Source organism: Mastigoproctus giganteus, chromosome 7, assembly GCF_048544385.1.
Source record: "Mastigoproctus giganteus isolate SK-2022 chromosome 7, ASM4854438v1, whole genome shotgun sequence".
Classification (NCBI taxonomy): Eukaryota; Metazoa; Arthropoda; class Arachnida; order Uropygi; family Thelyphonidae; genus Mastigoproctus; species Mastigoproctus giganteus.
In genome coordinates, this window is record NC_143581.1 from 85,776,695 (window position 1) to 85,794,139 (window position 17,445).

At 38.0% G+C, this 17,445-nt stretch overlaps 1 protein-coding gene across 3 annotated transcripts in view; it reads right to left on the bottom strand.

Annotated features, from left to right (window-relative positions):
• LOC150083041 (CCR4-NOT transcription complex subunit 3-like) overlaps positions 1–17,445 on the bottom strand; it is a 592,625-nt gene that overhangs the window by 515,579 nt on the left and 59,601 nt on the right. The gene's annotated exons all lie outside the window — the stretch shown is intronic.

Sequence of the window (17,445 nt, forward strand, 5' to 3'; positions counted from 1 at the left end):
ATGAATATAATTCACAATAAGAATTCAAACAGACAAAGCAAGCGTTAATCAAATTAAGGTTTTTTTTCATACATCTCAAACATAAAATTGGAATTATTAATAAGTATGTAACAGCATTATAACTTCCACTTCTAAACAACCTATAATCAATATGGAAACTCCTTGTGAAGAAGTTTTCATACTAACAAATAACAAAAGGTTTGTACATAATAATGAAATTCTCAACATTGCACATATTTTCAGAATATGACAAACTTTATAAAAACTTTCTGATTTATGATTTATAAAGTTTATTTTATCTGCTTACCACTCTCACAAGTTCATTTGCACCAAAGACTAAAATAAATTATGCAAACACATTATTACCACTTATGTTATTTTTGTATACTCCCCCCCTACACCTTATTAATGATTTTGGCCTTAAAGAAAAGAAAAACTATAAACATGGATTCTATCAACTTGACTGAAGAGGACTATTTAACAGCCATGCCTGTGGCAGGATTCTAATAGATTTTTTAATAAAAATTTGATATTACTGATATTAAATTATATTGCTAAATAAATTCCTTGCATTCCATGAGCTTACCTGTGCAATCTAAGATGAGGACAATACAACAAATGTGAGATGGGAAGGTTATATTTGTACATTCATCAAAATTTTGTCATCCTGTGATACTACAATTGCCACCGCTCTGTGCGTGACCACCAAATATGCAGGTTTAAACGTGTCATTTTTGGGCTATGCTCCCTGTAATTTTTCCAAATCACACAATGGAAGAGAAAAAATAATTTCCATTCCATTTTGAGAGATTGATATTATTTATGTTATTATAGTTTTATTTAGAATACATATAACAGGCATGAACCTTCACATGCACACAGATTTTTTCCAGCACACTGATACCATAATATTTTCTGTAATTATCCCAATGCATACTAACATCTGTCCAAGTATCATGAGTTAAGATTTTAATAGTTACAACGAAAAAAGAGCACTCGCAAGGGAAAAGAGATTACCAACTTATAAAACTATTTAATACATGTATTATGTACCACAATATTTTTAATCAGGGCCTTCCCCACATGAAGTACTAAATAAACAGAAACAATCACTTTATCAAGTTTTTACAAGCATATATCTATTTTAAATAAAATATGCTAGTTGTAGCATTATAAATTTTTATTATAAGCATATTCAATAAGTAGATATGTAAAAATTTAAAGAAAAACTAAATCAGACAAGGAATTAATGAGATTTCTAAAAATTATTTTACATTTTTATTTCTATTTCCATTTGCATATCCATTTTAAACTATTGATTTGATAAGTTACTGGTAATAAGAAATCTCTACAAATAACAGTATAAAGTAACCTAAAAAATGTGTATTTTATATAAAAAAAAACTTTCAGGATTGCTTTCATTACCCCCACCCCACCATCATCAGCCATTTTTCAATCCACTGCAGGATGAAGGCCTCTCCAGAAATTTCCCAGATACTTCTGTTTAGTGCAATGGCCATCCATTTACTAACCACAAACTCATGAATTTCATCTGTCCATCTCTGTTGTTGTCTTCCAGGTTTTCTTCTAGCTCCTCTTGGGTACTATTGTTATTTTCTTAGTCTAGTCCATCTATCATCCTGTCTTCGAGCTATGTGTCCTGCCCAAGACCATTTTAGTTGTTGTTATTGTTATTTTGGTTTTTAGGAGCATTAGCAACTAAGGCCATATTGCTCTGAGGATATGCGGTGGTCATTCCCTGACCTTTCCGCATCCTCCGTATTTGGTGGTCACAGGCCCGAATCCAGGTCTAATCAAGAAGCGGGTGCTACGCATTGTGCGGAATGAATATGAAGGTAACTCAGAAAGTTCAGAGAAGAAGCCATTTTGTGCAGCCGTAATCGCAGAGGAAGAATAGTTGGCATCTCCTCCTCCACAGTTTTAAGATTCTCGCAGCAGCAGAGTGCACTATGGTAGAATTTTGTGTTTTTTGAATTGGAAATAAAAGATTTTATTTTATGATTCAAAGGGACCACAGACCCCATAATTTTACTGGCCCTAGGCAAATACCTTGTTTGCCTAGAGGTAAGGCAGACCCTGGGTTGAGGCTACAGATACCAACACCGATCTTGAAAATAAATAAGTTCGTGGAAACTTTTTTTTTTTGTATAGTTAATTAGCATACCAAACTGTGTTTAATAAATACTTTTAAATGTCCTAATCACATACATTAGCTTATTTTTGAATTTAGCTAAGGATTTAATAACACTTATTATTCAGTAGAACCTTTGTTCTCAGTTATTTTGTTGCAATCATCATATCTCAACTGCAGTGTTTTAAATTGTAGCAAATTAGCATTAACATTAGTAGAGGCATATGATGCAAGAAAGCAAGCTTATACAGCATCAGCCAGAAGAAGAAAAAAAAAAAAGAAAAAAACTTGCACTTCACCCCTCCATTCGTTCGAAATACCTGTCCGGCTGAGCCTTAAATTTATTTAGGCTATCAACTTCCACAACAAGGGATAGAAGTCTGTTCCACCAACCAACTACCTGCTGGCTAAAGGCAAATTTCCAGACATCTATCCTACATCTGCCTTTCCTCAATTTGAATTTATGCCCTCTCAGGTGATTATTCTGAACAAGAGGCAAAATCCCATCATCATTGAGCATGCTCAAACCATTCAAGGCTTTATACACCTCTATCAGATCACCTCGCCGGTGCCTAGTCTCCAGACACCACAATTTGCAAAACTTAAGCCTTTCTTCGTAAGAGCAACCCTTTGTTCCATTCACTAATCTTGTTGCCCTTCTCTGTACACGTTCCAGCAGCTCTACATCCTTCTTGAAATGATGCCTCCAGACCTGTACATAGTACTGTACTCAAGGTGTGGCCTGACCATTGCCTTATACAAGGGAATAATCACCTCCTTATCCCTGCTAGGAAAATTCCTGTATATCATTGATAAGACACCATGAGTTACCCTTGCAGCCAGTCTGCACAGCTCAACTTCATATCTGCCTGCACAATTACCCCCAGGTCCTTTTCATTCTCTACCACTGTCAGTGTAGTACCACAGAGTTGATACGTTGCTCTGGGGTTGCTGTTTCCCATATGTAGTACTTTACATTTGTCAATGTTAAACTTCATTTGCCACCTCTCAGCCCATCTGCTCAACCTTTCCAGATCCTGTTGCAGCAGCATAGCATCAGTAGTGTCCTTAACAACCCTGCCAACTTTTATATCATCTGCAAACTTGGACATTAAGCTTGATATACCATCATCAATATCATTTATAAATACAGAAAACAATAATGGACCCAACACTGAATCCTGAGGGACTCCACTGACAACATTAGTCCACGATGAGCAGCGTCCATTGATTACCACTCTGTCTTCTTCCCCTCAACCACCCCTTTATCCATAGCAGCAATTTGCCTCCAATGCCACACTGCTCCAATTTGTGCAGCAGTCTTCCATGTGCAATAGTATCAAAAGCCTTTCTAAGATCCAAGTATATAATATCAAAGTTATTCCCTGCATCCAGTTGTTTTGTGACTGCATCATAGTATCCAATCAATTCCCCTTAACAAAACCATGCTGTGTCCGAGCTATAACTGAAGTCTTGTCTAGATGATCCTGCAGTGCTTCTTTAACCAGTGCCTCCATTAATTTTCCTGGAACAGAAGTTAAACTCATAGGTCTATAATTACTTGTGTCGGCCTTTGATCCTCCTTTGTGAATTGCGGTCACATTTGCACATCTCCAGTCTGTGGGTAACTCCCCTGAGTTACCCACAGACTGGAGATGTGCAAATGTCCCTGAGTCCAAGGAAGCTCTCATAATTATGGCTAAGGGTTTGCTTACTTCCTTTGCTGCCTCCTTTAATACAACTGGATAGATCCCATCCATCCCAGGTGCCTTTCTTGTGTTTATCTTCAACAATTTCTCCTCCACTTTACTCTCAGTTATTACATGATTCTCTAGCTTACTGCCAGAGTTGAATACACCTCTGGCATTCCCCTCGCTGAATAACTCCTCATGTGTGAATGTCGATGCAAAATATTCATTTAGCTTGTTAGCTACCTGAGCAGGATCATCAACAGTTGACCCATCGATATCAAGTCGACCAATCTGATTCATCCCCTTCCTTCTAGAGTTTACATAAGTAAAGAACTCTTTGCTGTTTTTCTTTGCATCCCTTGCCAAAGATTTCTCGTAATCTGCCTTTGCCTGCCTAATCTCCTTTGTAACTTGGTTACAGATCAACTTATATCTATCATAGGCTTCTGTGTCATGTGTTAATTTATATGTATCCCAAGCATTTTTCTTCTCTGCCATATGTCTCATTAGTTCATCTGACATCCATTTAGGCCTAAACCTTGAACAAAATTGAAGGTTCTAAACATGTAGATTAGCTTATTTTTGTGTTCAGTTAAGTATTTAGAAAGTCAAAAGTTAAAAATTAAAAACATAGCAGTCATCACATAATAACTTAGGAATAGTGTGGAGTTATTACACTCATCTTAGTTTGTGGCATTTTTAAAATAAATTTAGACTAAAATCATGCCTCAAATAAGAGCAGTAAAGCAAAGAGCTCAAAGTAGCAATTATGCTTTGACTCAGGTGAGAACCATCAATCAAAGCTACAAGCTGTGCGCATCTTCCCAACATTTCCTAAGTAATCTGTAATGGGACATAATACAGCTAAAAGGGGTATCTTTGTGCATTATTATTGTTGTTGTGAGATAGTAATAGTATTCACTATATAACGCAAGGAACCCACAGGCTTTTGCTGCACTGCCAAAAAAAAAAAAAACACACCCACAAAACCAAGTAGATAAGATACACAAATTATACGCTTCCCTCCTCACACAGTAAGTATCCAGTTAACCTTTGAATTTATTCAAACCGTCAATCTCAACTACCTGCAGGGGCAACTTGTTCCTGTTATTAATGACTCTCTGGCTAAGAGAAAACTTCCTACAATATAATCTAAACCTCAAGTGCTGTAATTTGAATTTATTCCTCCTAATTCTGGAATTCTTTAGAACAGTAAGAATTATGACTTCATTCATTTCATTAATCCCTTCAGAGCCTTATAAAAACTTCGATCAGGATACCTCTAAGGTGCCTGGTTGCTAAACTCTGTAGCCCACATAATCTGAGTCTTTCCTCATACAGCCATCCTCACCATTCAAGTTGCCAGTCTTTGGACCCTTTCAAAAAGCTCGATGCCATTTTTTGGATGAGGTCTCTATACTTGAACACAGTACAGCCACTCGCTGATTAACTTAAGGGTTGCGTTCCGTGGAACGCTACGTAATTCGAAATTTCCCCCATGCTTGTGCAGCACTTGCAAATGTGCTCGCTGAATTGATGCGAGCACATTTGCAAGTGCTCGTTGTTGATGATCCTGCTCGTAGCTTGTTAGCTACCTGAGCAGGATCATCAACAGTTGACCCATCGATATCAAGTCGACCAATCTGATTCATCCCCTTCCTTCTAGAGTTTACATAAGTAAAGAACTCTTTGCTGTTTTTCTTTGCATCCCTTGCCAAAGATTTCTCGTAATCTGCCTTTGCCTGCCTAATCTCCTTTGTAACTTGGTTACAGATCAACTTATATCTATCATAGGCTTCTGTGTCATGTGTTAATTTATATGTATCCCAAGCATTTTTCTTCTCTGCCATATGTCTCATTAGTTCATCTGACATCCATTTAGGCCTAAACCTTGAACAAAATTGAAGGTTCTAAACATGTAGATTAGCTTATTTTTGTGTTCAGTTAAGTATTTAGAAAGTCAAAAGTTAAAAATTAAAAACATAGCAGTCATCACATAATAACTTAGGAATAGTGTGGAGTTATTACACTCATCTTAGTTTGTGGCATTTTTAAAATAAATTTAGACTAAAATCATGCCTCAAATAAGAGCAGTAAAGCAAAGAGCTCAAAGTAGCAATTATGCTTTGACTCAGGTGAGAACCATCAATCAAAGCTACAAGCTGTGCGCATCTTCCCAACATTTCCTAAGTAATCTGTAATGGGACATAATACAGCTAAAAGGGGTATCTTTGTGCATTATTATTGTTGTTGTGAGATAGTAATAGTATTCACTATATAACGCAAGGAACCCACAGGCTTTTGCTGCACTGCCAAAAAAAAAAAAAACACACCCACAAAACCAAGTAGATAAGATACACAAATTATACGCTTCCCTCCTCACACAGTAAGTATCCAGTTAACCTTTGAATTTATTCAAACCGTCAATCTCAACTACCTGCAGGGGCAACTTGTTCCTGTTATTAATGACTCTCTGGCTAAGAGAAAACTTCCTACAATATAATCTAAACCTCAAGTGCTGTAATTTGAATTTATTCCTCCTAATTCTGGAATTCTTTAGAACAGTAAGAATTATGACTTCATTCATTTCATTAATCCCTTCAGAGCCTTATAAAAACTTCGATCAGGATACCTCTAAGGTGCCTGGTTGCTAAACTCTGTAGCCCACATAATCTGAGTCTTTCCTCATACAGCCATCCTCACCATTCAAGTTGCCAGTCTTTGGACCCTTTCAAAAAGCTCGATGCCATTTTTTGGATGAGGTCTCTATACTTGAACACAGTACAGCCACTCGCTGATTAACTTAAGGGTTGCGTTCCGTGGAACGCTACGTAATTCGAAATTTCCCCCATGCTTGTGCAGCACTTGCAAATGTGCTCGCTGAATTGATTGAATCAAAACAAAAATGTTTGATGAACATGTGAATAGAATGATTTACTGTATTTATTCAATTTTTTATCTCATGCACAGGAAAAATTACAAAAGTGTGCAACTTAAATTTCAAAATTATAAAATTACAAAAAAGAGAGGAGACAAGCATAACGTCAGTAAGTTTTACTTCTTGAGCATCGTTGCCGGAACTGACATCTTCAGCTGATAAGTACACCGCTGCGATAATGAGGTCTGTGAAGATTTAGAAGGGGGTCAGCCGCTCAACCTTACGAAAGAATATATTAATGGATGACTGGACGGTGGCTTTTTTCTTTTCATGGAAGATTTCTTTGTAGCAAGCAAGCATATCATTCACCCCACTGTTAACTTTTAAGAATCGTGTGCAGTCAGGATCCATCTTCTCAAACCTCGCCACTGCCGATGCAATTTCACGAAATGCCATGGCCATCTCTCTAGTGATGAAGCATCTCGGCTCCTCATTTGGTTCATCTTGAGCTTCGTCAGCATTTTTTTCTTTCACTACCGCTGCCTGCAAGTCAAGTTCTTCATTAGATAATTCTTCTCTTCTTCCTCTAACTCCTCCACACCTTTGGCAACAACCTCCAACTGAAGTAGCTCTGCAATCTTTACCATCTTATCTGTAACCTCTTCACATGATTCGTCTTTTTCAACTCCTTCGAAGCCTTTTACATGCCATGTGCATAATTGCTTCCATGCACCATTTAAACAACTTTAGTAATTTCCGCCCAGGCCTTATTAATGTTTAAGATGGCGTGGTAAATATCGTAAGATTTCCAAAAGTCTCTTAACGTAAAATTTTTCTCACCGTCTACTGCAGAAAATGCCTAAGCAAATGTTGTGTGTAAATAGTATGCTTTTAAATTCAAAATAACACCCTGATCCATAAGTTGGATGAGTGAAGTCGTGTTTGGCAGTAGAAATATGACTTTCACGTTCGAATTGAAATCATTTAGATGCACAGGATGTCCGGGAGCATTATCTAATAAAAGCAAAATCTTGAAAGAAAAGTCTTTGTTGTTACAATATTTTTCAACCTCGGGAATGAAGCAGCATTTAAACCAATCCTCAAAGAGAGAGATACTGTTATCCATGCTCTCTGGTTCAATTGGAAATGCACAAGTAGGGTGGCTTTATTGATGTCCTTAAATGCATGAGGATTTCCAGAATGGTACACAAGCAGTAGTTTTAATCTATAATCTCCCGCTGCATTAGCCCCAAACAAAAGCACGGCCCTATCTTTTGAAGCCTTGAAACCTGGCATTGTCTTTTCCTCTTTGGCAATGTTATGTTTGATCCGGCATTTTTGATCCAATACAGAGCAGTCTCATCAACATTAATTTGCTGCGTAGAATAGCCACCTTCATCAATAATTTTTTCCAACACATCACAAAATTTCTTTGCAGCTGCAGAATCGACAATGGCAACTTCACCTCATTCTTTAATGTTTTGGAAACCAGAGCGATGCTCGAACCTTTAAAACCACCCGTTGCTTGCCATGAACTTGGCTTAGGGTTCACTGTACTTATCCTTAATATATTCATAAATACTTCTTGCTTTTGCTTGAATGGCTATTGGACTCAGGGTCACTTGCTTCTGAATCTGATTTTCCATCCATATTATTAATAGCTGTTCCATCTTCGATATAGCACCTGAACACTGTTTTGTGATCACTGATGATCTTAAGTTCAATCTTTGTTTGTTGATTCTTTCACATGTTCTTTTATACATGCACTCTCCCTTAAAATAGTATTCGCTGTTCAAGCAGCGAGACCTAATTCCGTGCAATAGATGACAAACTTTGTCCTGCTTCGTACTTTTTAATTAATCATCTTCATTTATTATTATTATTAGCCATATGGTACAAGGAAGCCTGAGGCTAATGCTACACCAATCCAAAAAAAAAAAAACTTCCCGAGCTACCCAGAGAGAGAGAGAGAGAAGTAGAAAGGAATCACCAAGAGAAGAATGATGATATCCTGTTCAGGACCCTGGGTTTTCCAAGCCCATTCTCACCAAATGTGAACCCTTGGGGTTGTTTTCTAAATGATTGTTTCTTTTCTTAGCACTGCCAGCACTTGCATTTAACCCAAGCACGGTACTAAGTACTATAGGTTCTAATACCTCTCGTGTTTGGAGTTCACATAAAAAAAAAAACTTGCATTTTCCGCTGGTCTCTTTCCCTTCATCATTGTAATACGTAAATAGAAATGAAGAGAAGTTTCTGAAAATTTGTTTTTTATATGATTGAAGATTTCACTGAAGGGGAACTCAATTCACCATAACAACATAAAAACCCACAGAATTCCGGTTATAAGTATTAACCCAAATGCAATAAGATAGAGTTTATTACCCATTTATAATAGATTGCACTAACAGAAAACCCCAATAAACCGGAAAGTGCAAACTGTTAGTATTGTTTTTTGGTCGTGACCTCCAGAAACGTGCTTTAGTAAAATATCACAAAGGCACTCAAAATTGATTCTTATAATGGGAACATATTATAACGATGAAAGTGTTGTGTAATTTCCATTATAAATATGACCTTTTAGAGAGATATCTTATTAATACAGCGAAATTTAACTTCCAACTACTTGGAACGAGTTATGAAAAAAAAAAAAAAAAAAAAAAACCACAATATGTTATTGGGTTCACATCACAATTATTTTCACAATACCTCTCCATTTATCCCTACAGATGCAAAATATGTTTCCATATTTTTTTCGGTTTGCACCAGCCGGCAAAAACTTACGTAAAGTCGGGGAGTACCTGTATTCCAAATGTGGTCTTACAATTGCCTTATACAATGCAAATATGACCTCCCTATCTCTACAGAAAAGATGCACTGAGGAGGGCTTTTGCCCGTGAGTAAATATATAGGCAGATAAGATATGTATGGCCTACACATAATCATGCTAAAATAAATTCCTCTCGTCAGTTTTGTCAGAAACTTAATATCCATATTTGCAGTTCACATTTTATTCAGTGCAGTTTATTTATTTCTACACTCAATATCTGTGTCTATTCAAGTTTGCATGCCTTTCAGATTGTTCTTATAATTTGTTTAAGGAAATAGAGGTAGTGAAAACAAACTAGTACCTTTCTTTGCTTATGTTGCAGACAGTGATAGCTGAATAGATACTAATTTAGCATAATGATGGGCTTATGTCATAGCTTTAGACCCTCAAAAGAATTAAAAAGAGGGTTACCCAACAAGCACTCACAACCCAACACAATGCAGAAGACTACACGTGTGGTTTAAAAAACAACACAATGGCATCCTCCATGCCAGAATGCACAGATTCCACAGGAAGCAGCTACTGACTATTGTCAAGGAATTGGGAAATATATTTAGTAAATATATTCATTCTGCCAGGGGGCAATAGCTTTTAAGAGCACAAAAGGTGCTGCTGGCATACATGTCGGTACTAATGATATTAAGAATAAGACATCTGAGGATTTACTTAAATAGAGGGTAATGTTGAGAAAAAAATCACAACATAAGATAAAAATTGAATGCCTGCAATTCTGTGTAGGCACAATATGAGAAAGTGAAAGCCTTATCCATCAATTCAACCCTGGAGAGACTGTGCAATACTGTACAAAGTGGTTATCATGGTCTGTGCTTATTAACAGGCAAGACTATTTTTACAGGGATGGAACATACTTAAATAGAAGAGATGCAAGAATAATTGCCGATGCTATGAAGTGAGTATTGGGTGGGTTGTAAATCTACTAGCTTGGGACAGACTAATAAGAGTAGAGTAATAACTAATAGAGCAACAACAACAGCTGCAAGCAGAGGTGAAAATGATTTTTGTGCTGCTTCTATTGGTACATGCACCAGTCTGGAAAGCAAGGTGTCATAGTTTACAATGCCTGCTGGGGAGGTCCTCATGTAACAAACAAATACATCAGCTATGTTAGGTTTACTAAGAGCAGAAATAGGTGCATGTATACTGGCATGTACCCTAATGGTACAAGTATAGTAAACAAATTTGATGAATCTGAAGTACTGGTTGGGTCATCAAATGAGGACACTGGTGTTAGCGGAGACATGATGCAACTCTGGCATAAGGATGCAGAATTTGAATATAGCAAGTATAATGCGTACAGAAAGGTCAGATGAATTAGGCTCTTAATAAGGGTGACAAAATCTAAGTTCGTACACTCAGTCAACATGAGTGGACAGCGCAATGTTGATTCAGTTATGTCAGTTTGGTGTGACATAATTAGGAAAACAAAAATAAGAGTAGGAGTGTGTTATGCGGCTAATCACCATTATAATTATAACGAACACCTATAAAGAGTGGTCCAGTAAGTCAGAATGTCCTACAACTGGGAATTTTTAACTTTCCAGATATTGACAAACTTGTGGATCGGTTGCTCACGCTGCAGCATATGAACATATAAATTTATTATGACTGTTTTAACACCAGCATGTTAGACAGGCAACTATAGAAGACAATATTTCAAATCTGATCATTAACAGTGACTCTTCATGCATTAGGAATCTCCAGAAAAAAAACCACCAGTTGTCAGTGAACACTGCATATTGATGTGGGATCTTCTTAATGGTATAAACTACTATCAAAGATAAAGGGAAAGTTTTACAATTCTATTCGGTGGGAACAACTGTTGGTTACCAGCTGCAAATACTAAATGGGAGCATTTAGGGAAGTAATCATACAGGCTACTACCCTTCTTTTTATAAAGTGATAATGTTCAAGGCTAAGACTTGTCAGACAAACTGATGAGACAAACGAGAAAGAAAAATGCATGGGATGTTAATAAATTTGCGGTAAGTATAAACTAGTCTGCAATCAAGTTATGAAGAGAAGTCTCCGGCAAAGAAAAGTTGCAAAGAACCCTTTTTTATATAACACTACAAGAAAAGGGATGAATCACTACACAATGCAGTTCTATGACAATCACAGCATAGATTTATTAATGGAGTGATCTTGTCTAACCAATCTCACTGAATATTAACATAGTAACAAAGAAACTGGCTGCAAAAAATAATTTTCGTATCACATATTGATATTTCAGATAAGCTTTTGATACTGTTTCACATGAAAGGCTGTTGTACAAATTGGAGCACTGTGGCTTTAGGAGAAGGTTACTGGTATGGTTGATTGGGAAAACACAGTGATTATCAATGGTCACTGCTCTAATATTATTAGTGGAGTACCCCCACCAGAGTTTAATGCTAGGCCTACTGCAGTTTTCAATATTTATTAACAATAATGATGAAGGCATATCACCTTAACATCTAAGTATGCAGCTGATACAAACATTGGCAAGGTAGTTAATGACAGAAATCAACATATGTTTACTGCAACAAGTTCTAGAAAAATTAAGCAGACAGGCTGAGAAGTGGCAATTGAAATTTAAGATTGACAAATAAAGGTACTGTATATGGACAGAAGTAATCCTAGAATAACATACTCAAAGTAGAAAAGGAAATATACCTGGGGGTAAATGCATAGTCACACATGACGCTCTTGAAGTTGTGCAGTGTACTGCAATGGCAGATCATTCAGTTTTGCCAATGATATACAGAATTTTGCCAGTAGGGATAAGGAGATAATTGTTCAGCTATATAAAGAAATGGTTAGCCCCCATCTTGACTACATACAAGGCTGGAACCCTCATTTTAGGAAGGTTATGGATCTGTTAGAACAGGTGTAGAGAAGAGCAACAATTACATGGGGGAAAAAAAAAACATTCTTACTACCACAAAAACTTCAGTTCTGCATACTGCAGTGTCTAAAAACTAAGTTAAGGTGATCTGAATGAAATGTTTAAGACTTGAATGGAATGAGTAAACTAAACGCTGAGGCCATCCTTACATCTTGCACAGACAATACAGTAATCGGGACAAAAACTGAAATTAAGCTAAGACTGGGTGCAGGATAGATGAGTAGAAATTTGCTTTCAATTGGAGGTAGCCGATTAATGGAAGAAACTTCTATATAGTGTTGTGACGTTACAGATAATGCAAATTTTTTTTTTTTTTTCCCCTCTCCACTTATGTTATACAGGGTGTCTCAAAAATATTGATACAAACGTTTAGGGGAGGTAGGTAACATCTAAAGGAATGCGAATCGCATAGGAACCCATAACCGGAAACGTCACCGTAATCAGTACACGACGCTGTTCATCAGTTTGCGAGAGGGAAAATTTCTAGTTTACTGATTCAAGAAGTAGTCGGCACACGAAGAACATGCATCAATATACGAACTGTGAGCTGGCAGACATGCACCTAGTGTATGGATTAGCAAAGGGCAATGGACGAGCTGCTGAACGAATTTATGGAGAACGCTTCCCAGACAGACAAGTACCAGACCACCATTTGTTTCCGTGTGTGCATCAAAATTTGTGCAATTATGGGTCATTTAGAAGTAACGGGAGTAGTGTGGGCAGACCACGTTCGACATGAACTCACACCATGGAAGAAATCGTGTTGAATGCTGTCCAGAATAATCCTACTACCAGCACACGTGCCGTTGCCTCTGCCTTAGGAGTGTCTCGTCGCAGTGTACAGCGTGTCTGGCATGACAATTCCTTACACCCCTTTCATCTCCAAAGGGTTCAGTTACTGCTCCCCCAAAATCATCCTGCACGTGTGGCTTTTGTGCAGTGGTTTCTCCAAGAAAGTGTTCAAGATGGATTTTCCAGCCTATGTTTTGTTCACGGATGAGGCTTATTCACTCGGGACGGCTTATCCAATCAGCACAATGCTCAGGTGTGGGCTCACGACAACCCATACGGTGTGCGCCCCATACGGCACAACATCGCTTCGCAATAAATGTGTGGGCAGGTATGGTCGGTGACTGCCTAGTCGGCTCATACCTGTTACCATCCCGCATGAACTCCGCTAAATATCGGATCTTTCTTGAACAAGTTCTACTAGGGTTACTTGACGATGTTCCAGCAAATGTGAGACGCAACATTTGGTTTCAACATTGGGCACTTGCCCATTATGGAAGGTGTGTCCGTGACCATTTGACAGGCATTTTGGGCATCGATGGATTGGCCGTGGCAAACCCGTTGCCTGGTTCCCCGCGTTTGCCTGATTTATCGAGCCTTGATTTCTTTCTGTGGGGCCCTCAAATCTATCGTGTATGGATCGCCTGTGGAGACGGAAAGGATCTCGTGGCGAGACTCATCTATGCTGCTGCTACTGTCGAAGAAACTCCAGGTGTGTTCGACAGTATCCACCAATCCATGCTGCGTCACATCTCATGGTGGAACCTTCGAGCATCTGTTGTAACATCATGAAATGCATCCATCTCGTACTACATTGTTAATATTATGTCAAATAAATGTTTGCCACTAATTACTGTCTTGTGTCATTTCTACTTCTGGTGCCTCTGCTACTACTTTCCCGTGACGTTTCCGGTTATGGGTTCCTATGCGATTCACATTCCTTTAGATGTTACCTACCTCCCCTAAACGTTTGTAACAATATTTTTGAGACAACCTGTATAATCTTACTTCCTTACATAATTTGCCACTACTACTATTACTAATCAGATTAACAGCCAGACTCTTCCATAAAGCAAAACCAGAAAAGGTAACAATCAGATCACACTGATATACAACATAAAGGGAGAAGGGGTATATACAATGCAAGAAGGATAGGTGGAATAGGACCAGGGTATGTGTGCCAGGGGCAAAAGTTGATGACGTTGTAGAACATATCTTTTAAAGGCACAAAAGGTGATATTGTTGTACATGTTGCAACTAATGACATTAAGAGTAAGAGATCTGCATATTTACTCAACAAGTACAGGTCAATGTTGAAAAAAGTTGAAAAAAAGTTGCGAGTTAGGGTTGAATGTGAAAGTGTCTGCAATTCTGCCCAGGCACGATAGGAGGGAGTATATAACAAGAGACTTGTTGATCAATTCGGCCCTGGAGAGATTATGCAAGGCTCAAGGGGGAGAATTTTTTTAGCCTGGTCTGTGCTTGTTGACAGGAGACTGCTTCTACAGGGATGGAGTACACTTAAACATAAAGGGTGCAAAAATATTTGCTGATGCTATCAAGATAGTGTTAGGTGGGTCAGAAAACTGCTAGCTAGGGGGAGGATACACAGAATAAAAGGTTAACAGTGGTCACAGGCAGGAGAAAAGTAATTCTTGCACTGCTTCTATTAGAATGAGCAGCAGCCCAGAAAGCAAGGCAATGGAGATTTCCAGGACCATGGGAGTCATAGTGAAACAAATAAATACATGGGCTGTGTTAGGATAACTAGGAGTAGAAACAGGTGCATGTATAGTTGCATGTACATAATACTAGGAGTATAGTTAATAAATTTGATGAGCTTGAAGTGCTAGTCAAGACATCAAAAGGTAGATATTGTTGGGATATCAGACATGGTGTCACACATAAGCAGTGCAGAATTGGAATTTGGGGAGTACAATGTGTACAGAAAGGATAGACAGGAAGGGAGGAAGGGTTATGCTGTTATTTAAGAAACACACAAAATCTAAAGTGCATCCAATCAACGTTGGTGGGCAATGCAATGCTGAGTCTGTTTGGTGTGACAAACACTGGAAAAGCAAAAATGAGAGTGGGTGTGTGTTACAGGCTTAATGAATGTGATTAGTATAATGAGTAATTGTGCAGAAATAGAGTGGTACAGTAAATCAGAATGTCTTATAACGAGGGATTTTAACTTTCCAGATATTGATTGGAACTTCTATGTTGTTCACTCGCACAGTAGCAAGACTTTTTTGGATTTATTAGATGACTGTTTTTCTACAACAGCATGTTCGAGAGGCAACCAGTGGGAGTAATACTCTTGATCTGATTATTACAAGTGATTATTCATGCATTAAGAATTTGCAGATAAAGGAACCACTGGGTGACAGTGATCACAATGTACTGATATGGAAATTATTTAAAGATGTAACTACCATCAAGGCTGAAGGGAAGGGCTTTGCTTTTGTAAAAGTGACTATAGGGGTCTCAGACAGTTTTTAAATTCTGTACAGTGGGTTCAACTGATGATGTTACCAGCGTTTGTTTGTTTAAATTTTTTTTGGTGCATTAGCAACTAAGGCTATAATGCACCAAAACTAGCCTTCAGGGACTTAATCCTAGAGGCTACTGGGCTTTTCATTCCAACTAAGAAATGCTGTTCAAGTTCAGGCCTAAATAGATATCAGATGAATTAATGAGGCTTGTGGCAGGGAAGAAAAATGTATGGGATGCATACAAATTATCAGATGACACATAAGCCTATGGCAGATATAAGCTTGTCTGTAATAAAGTCACAAAGGAGGTTAGGCAGGTGAAGGCAGATTATAAGAAATCTTTGGCAAAGGATGCAAAGAAAAATAGCAAAGAGTTCTTAAAGAGTTCTTTGTGTAAACTAAGAAAGGAAAGGGATGAATCAGATTGGACCACTTAACATAGATTCGTTGACTATTGATGATCATGCTCAGGTAGCTGATAAACTCAATGAGTATTTTGCATCTACATTCACACGAGGAGTTATTCAATGAGGGGGAATGCCAGAAGTTTATCAAACTAACAGGGAGCTAAGTGATTTTGTAATAACCGAGAGCAAAGTGGAGGAGAAATTGTTGAAGTTAAACATAAGGAAGGCACCTATCCAATTATATTAAAGGAGACAGTGAGGGAAGTAAGCAAACCTTTAGCCATAATTATGAGAGCATCCTTGGAGGACTGAAGGTGTGCAAATGTATCACCAATTCACAAAATGGGTTCAAGAGGTAACACAAATAACTATAGACCTGTTAGTTTAACTTGTTATTTGTTGTTATTTGGTTTTTTTTAGGAGCATTAGCAACTAAGGCATATTGCCCCGGGATATGCGGTGGTAATTCCCTGACCTTTCTGCATCCCCCGTATTTGGTGGTCACGGGCTCGAACCCCGGTCTAATCAAGAAGCGTGTGCTATGCACTGTTGCTCCTGCCCACCTGGCTATGGAGGCAACCAGTTTAACTTGTTTTCCTGGGGGAAATAATGGAGTCACTGGTTAAAGAAGTATTGCAGAATCATCTAGACAAGACTGAAGTAATAGTTAAGACATAGCATGGTTATGTTAAAGAGAGGTCTTGTCTGACCAATTTGATTGGATACTACAATGTGGTCACAAAGAAACTGAATGTCAAAAATAATTCTTATATCATACACTTGGATTTCAGGAAAGCTTTTGATATTGTTGCACATGGAAGATTGCTGTACAAATTGGAGATGGCATTAAGAATGCCATTAAGAATGATGTATGGCATTAAGAATAAGTTGCTATAATGGATAAAGGGATGGTTGAGTGGGAGACGACAAAGTGGTAATCAACGGACACTGCTCTTCTTGGACAAATGTTATTAGTGGAGTTCCCAGTGTTCGGTGCTGGGTCCATTGTTGTTTTGTGTATTCATCAATGATATTGATGATGATATATCAGGATTAATGTCCAAGTCTGCAGATGATACAAAGGTTGGCAGGGTTGTTAACCACAGTAATGACAGTGCTACTCCAACTGGATCTAGACAAATTGGGCAAATGGGCTGAGAAGTGGCAACTGAAGTTTAACTTTGACAAATGCAAGTACTGCATATGGGTAGCAATAACCCAAGAGAAATGTACCAACTGTGTGGTACTACACTCAGATAAGTGGAAAGTGAAAAAGACCTGGGGGTAGTTGTGCAGTC